The sequence below is a fragment of the Orcinus orca genome, chromosome 11 (assembly GCF_937001465.1).
Source record: "Orcinus orca chromosome 11, mOrcOrc1.1, whole genome shotgun sequence".
NCBI classification, from domain to species: domain Eukaryota; kingdom Metazoa; phylum Chordata; class Mammalia; order Artiodactyla; family Delphinidae; genus Orcinus; species Orcinus orca.
Window position 1 is genome coordinate 63,515,284 of NC_064569.1, and position 6,288 is coordinate 63,521,571.

The window sequence follows — 6,288 nt, forward strand, 5'->3', positions numbered from 1 at the left end:
ATATATATGTGAGAGTGTTTCTGGACTCTACTTTCAGATCTGTTGGACTATTTGTCTATTCTTGTACCAGTAACGCACAGTTTTGAATATGAGGCTTTGTAATAAGTTTCATATCTACTATTGTAAGACTCTCAACTCTGTTAAATGTATTTGAGACTTTCACAGAAAGTGTAAACCTTTTTAGCTCCATATAAATATTTAATCAGCTTGTCAATTTACATTAAAATTGATATTGAATTTTATCTATAAATTTATATGGGAGATTTTGGCATCCTATTATTTATTTCTCCAATATAAGAATATGATATTTTTTCATTTATTTGTTTTCTTAAATTTTTCTCATCAATATTTATAATATTTAATGTAGAGATCATAACCATATTTTCCTAGATTTATTTCTAGGTATTTAATATCCATTGATGTTATTGTAAATGATGTAATATTAAATATCACTTCTAATTATTTGTTTCTAATAGTTACAGAAATTAGTTTTGTATATTGATCATTTATGAAGAAAACTTGGTAAATTTATTTATTAATTCTAAGACTAGATTTTTCATAGTTTCTGCATATAGAAACATGTAATTTGCAAATAATGATATTGATTTTTAAATTTCATATGTAATTTAAATTTCATATATATGATTTTAAAATTTCATAATATATAATCTTTCTCACATATTTCTGTGTCAGTGTGGTTAGATGAGAAGTCCATTTTCCAGAATCTTCTTCTATGTATAATGCCTAAATAGAGTTGGTCCAGAGGTACTTGTGTACGTATGGAAGACATAAGTGAAGCTGTATCTATTGTTCTCGGAAGGTCCTCATGCTTAGATGTGGTATCAGATAGAACCTGGCAGATTACATGTAACAGAAAGAACCTGGCAGTTTCTAGTTTGTTCTGTCTATTCCATGTCCAGTTCTTCTTCTCAATAATGCTCACAGACCCATAACCAGACCCTTGGCTGCAAACCTACAGAAATAATAAGTAGGCAACAACTTTCCATCAGTCTCTCCATAAACTTCATCTGTTAAATCCTTCTGAAATCCTAAGCTTGTAATTATAAAGGATAAGTAACTTAAACCACTAACAAGTTTTCAAAAAACAAACAACAAAAAATATTGTGAGGCATTCAGAGGAAGACATTTTTAATCGAGAAAGGGTAGGAAATAAGTTTCTAACTTATGATGGGTTGCCTGAAAGTATCAGAATTGAGACTTGAGTCAGTTGATAAAGAAATACTTAAGACATTTATTTAAAGAAAAAAACCACTATAATTAAACCATGAACAGTTTATTTTGTATTTAGAAGTTAAACTTCTTTCCATTTCTGGGGATATTAACAGTGTAGATTGCTTAATCATTTTTTATTTTAGCAGTGTTCAATATGTGCTTTGCAAACAGATAAATGCTACAAAAATTTAAAGTACTGTATAAAACTTAAGATCCTATATGTTAAATTTGAGATTAAATACATCTATTCTAATTGAGATTAATTTAAAATTCCAGTTCATTTTTTTTAATGTTTTGAAAACTCTGCAGTTTAAGGGAAAGTATAAACACCTGGATTGCTCAGCTGAGAAACCCATACTTAAGCAGGGAAATGGAGACATTTTAAAAAGAATAAAACAATTATAAGCAATAATCACTGAATAGATTGTATGAAGTTCATAATTCTTTCACCATTATTTAAACAAACTCAAATCATAGAAATATCAATTTTGTATACTTTAATTTTTACTACAGTCTCTCTTATGATCAAATATCTAACATTGCCTTAGGAACAGGCAGCACAGCAAAGTTAATTTCCCAAACTTTAGGTCAATTCAAGCTTGGTTAAATTGCCATTATTTACTGGCTCTTTGCTACCTGTTTTCAAAGCAGTCCATGTTCTTTCCCTTTCACCTTCTGTTAGTCAGTTTCAAAATCTTCTGATCTATTAGACATGCACAGAATCTGCTTCCCATCTGCTCATCTCAACACCACTGATGTTAAATTCTTAATCTTTAACCCAACATCACCACAGTACTTTCATCTCTTGGGAAAAACTTTTTTGATCGTTGAATGAAAATGGCTACCTTCACCTAGTTGCTCCATGTTTTGTTCATGCTTACTGATATACCCTGAAACTAGCCCTAGACATTCCATTCTAGATTTGCCTGGTTTCAATGTGTGCTCTGCCACTACCAATGCAGAAAGTAAAGAGGGAGACTGGGTAAAACAAAAGACATTGCATTGGTAGAACCAGGTTATACTCCCTATTACCTTTAATTGCAAGCCTTTTAAACAATCTGACCCTCTTTCATCCTCTGTTAAGTGGGAACAATAGGAATGACATCAGAGGACTATTACACTGAAATGATATGGGTAAAAAGTATACTATAAAACCCAACATATTACTATTATAAAATATGCTAATTTTGAAAATATCTTTTTAATATTCTGAGATACAGCACTGATGTTTTTTTCCTTTAGAAACCATATTTAAAGTGGCAGTTAGGAATACTAAACATGGGATTAATATTACTAAACTTTGAGCTTGTAATAGATTTTACAAGTTTTGTGAATTCTCTAGAGGAGTATTTTGAGAGTGTTTCCACTTAAATATATATATTTAACTTCCAAACAATTGCCTTACAAATAAACTTTTTACTTATTCAATATTTTTTTGTTTATTATAAGTAAAGGTATCTCTTCATGGTATTCTTTATATGAAATTAAGATCTAAGGAACTTTTTATTATTTTATTTTATTTATTTATTTTTTTACGGTACGTGGACCTCTTACTGTTGTGGCCTCTCCCGTTGCGGAGCACAGGCTCCGGATGCGCAGGCCCAGTGGCCATGGCTCACAGGCCCAGCTGCTCCGCAGCATGTGGGATCTTCCTGGACCAGGGCACGAACCCGTGTCCCCTGCATCGGCAGGTGGACTCTCAACCATTGTGCCACCAGGGAAGCCCCCAGGAACTTTTTAAACAGGGTTAAAGTTGTTGTGATATCAGTATGCTTGCTTATTCCCTTGTTTAAAAGCATATGCTAGCAAAATAATAGAAATGGTGAGAATTTTTCTTATTTCTATGAATTCAATCATAAATCAACAATAACTGTCCCCAAATTGTTATCTCTAACCTTGACCAAATTCCCAGACCTGAGAATTACTGACTTAAGTGACATCACCAGATCTCCTTTCCATAGGCAACTTAAACTCTAAAACCCCACACTGAACTCACATTCTTTTTAAAGCATACTATTCTCTGTATTTGCTCTCCAGTCAATGACTCTAATATTTCAATTAACCAGCTCAGATATCTAGACTTTTGTCTAAATTCCTCCCTCTCTACCACCTTTGACCTGGAAAACCTTTAAATACATGTTTTTAAACATCTCCCAAATGTGGCTCATCTTAAACATGTCATTATTACTGACTTCACTCAGGTCCACATACTTGCCTAAGACAGGAATCAGCAAACTTGTCTTTGTAAAATACTAGATCACAAATATTTTAGGCTTTGTAGGTCATATAACATCTATGAGTACCAAACGCTTATCTCTGCTATGTGAAAGCAGCCATGGACAACAGACAAACAAATGGGTGTAGCTGGATTCTAATAAAATTTTATTTACAAAAAGCAGTTGTACCTTGGGTTGTAAATAAACCTTAACATGAACAAATTGGTCTAAGAGAAATTAGTCTGCATGCCAAAATAAACTTCAGCACACTTTAAAGGAAGACAGTAGTATTCAGACATTTGACAATGTAATATTCACAATGTCCTGTATCCAATAAAAAAATACTAGAAAGAAGAAGGAAGCAACTTTGACACATAATCATGAGGGAAATCAATCAATAAGAAAAAATACAGAAATAATAGATGATAGAGTTAACAAGGATTTCAAATGAGATAAGTTCATGCTTAAAGCTAAATATAAACATAACAGAGGGAGAAACAGAAGATATAAAACAAATGACATTCTGAAGCTGAAAGCACAATATTCAAAATGAGAATTGATAGACTAAATAACAGATGAGATACCGAGGGGTGGGGAAAAAAAAGTGTGTATAAGGACATAGCAATAGAACTATTAACACAGAAGCAAAAAGAGTAAAAGGGAGGGAAAACCCCTGAGTTTTGGATACCTGTGGAAAAATACTAAGCAGTCTAACATATACAGACGTGGAATCCTAGAAAAGAGGAAATGTGGTTGGAATGAGAAGAAATATTTTAAAAATTTTCAGAATTTTCCCTAATTCATTTGAAACTCTGTTTACAGATTAAAGAAGCTCAATGACCCCAAGCAAAATAAACACACAAAAAAACTGAAACCAAACAAATCATATTGAAATTGATTTGAAAAATGAAAATCCCAAAAGCAGTCAGAGAAAATGAACATATTTTATGCAGGCCGAGAAAGAAAAAAAAAAAATCATTCTCATCAAAACCATTGCAAACTAGAAGATAATTCAATAATGTTTCTAAAGTCCTGGGGAAAAAACACATATTTTATCAGCCTATATTTCTATGTTCAATGAAAATATACTTCAAAAATTAAGATGAAATTAAAGACATTTTTAAACAAACTAAAGTTCAGAGAATTTGTGAATAGCTGTCTTGTACCACAACATAAGTTATAAGATGTTTTTCAGGCTGGAGGAAAACCCAGATAAAAATAGAAATGCACGAAACAATGAAAAACAGCAAAAGTTTGTGGGTAAAGATAAGTGAATATTGTACGAAACTAATGATAATGTAGATTTAAAATATTTGTATAATTAGAATAAATTGTCAGATTTATGCTACTCGTGGTATAGGAATAAATGGAATTACATGTTCCTAAATTATAGCATTATTGAGAAAGTGGTAAATAATGTGTATGCGATTGCAATAAGTAAAGGGTATATGTTATATAAACACTAAAAGAATAGTAAAAATAATGAGTTGAATCCACCATATATTCACATAGAAAAAAAATGAATACTGACCGCCAGTCTGACACCATGCATAGAAATCAATTCCAGATGGCTTACTTATTTAAATGTTAAAAGTAACAAGCAAATCTCTTAGATGAATGCACAGGAAACTGTCTTCATAACTTTAGAGTGAGCAAACATTTCATATATAGGGCATAAAACAAGCTATCCATAAAGGTGTGATGTGAAAGGTTGTGCTACACAGAAAAAAGAACACAGACCCAATACACGTTATTTGATGCTTTAGTAACCTTGATACCAAAACCAGGAAGTACAGCTCAAGGGGAAAATTATAACTGAATCTTAGTCAACAACAGAAATCCAAACATCTTGACAGAATATCATGAAACCAAATCCAGCCATTTATTTAAAAAATAGGTTTATATTAGAGTTAATTTATGTCAAAAGTGCAAGATTAATTCAATATTAAAATACATATTAGTGTAAATGACATTAATGTATTAAGAGGAAATTGCCCTCTCAGTAGATGCAAAAAACAAATTAAAACCTAGAGAAAATTCAACATCTGTCCATGATTAAAAAATAAAAATGTAAACCAGAAATAGGAGAGAACTTCTTTGCCTTATAAGGACTTTGTCAAATACTCTACAACAAACAAATACTTATTGGTAACATATTAAAAGTGTTTTCCTTAAAGTTAAAATAATAAGGATCTTTACTTAAGTGGATCATCTACCCAATGCAATAATCAGGCAAAAGAAGTGAAAATGATAGCTGTTGAGAAAATTGTCATTATTCATAGATTTTTGTCTCCAGAGAAAATCTAAATAATATCCAAATTATCATTATTAATTAGTTTAGCAGCTTTGCTACAAAAGCCAACTTCATTTTTTATGAGGAAATGTAAGTTTTAAGTGGTAGAATTTGCCTCAAACAATAAAAACTGGTACTTAAATCTGGGGAAAAAGTGTATAATGTCTTTGATAGAGTCAAAGTCATAGTGCTACCAATTTTTTCCCAAATTAGTAAAATATGTAATAAATGTTATCAATAATATTAACAGAGTTTTTTTATGGAAATTTACAGGGGAATTCTAAATTATATGAGCATGCTTAAGGTGAGCAGTCAAGACACTTGGGGAATAGAAGAAGGAAGAAACAGTGGAGGAGGAGGAGTGGGGAATGCTTTTAGATATCAAAATCTATTATAAAGTTACATAATTAAAACAGTGTACTGTTGATGCAGAGATAGATAAGAAACATATATGCAAAAATGAAAAAGTGATCTAGACAAAGCTAGCATTGCAGGTTGATGGAGGAAAGGACAGGCACTCAATAACTGTGCTGGGACAACTGGTCA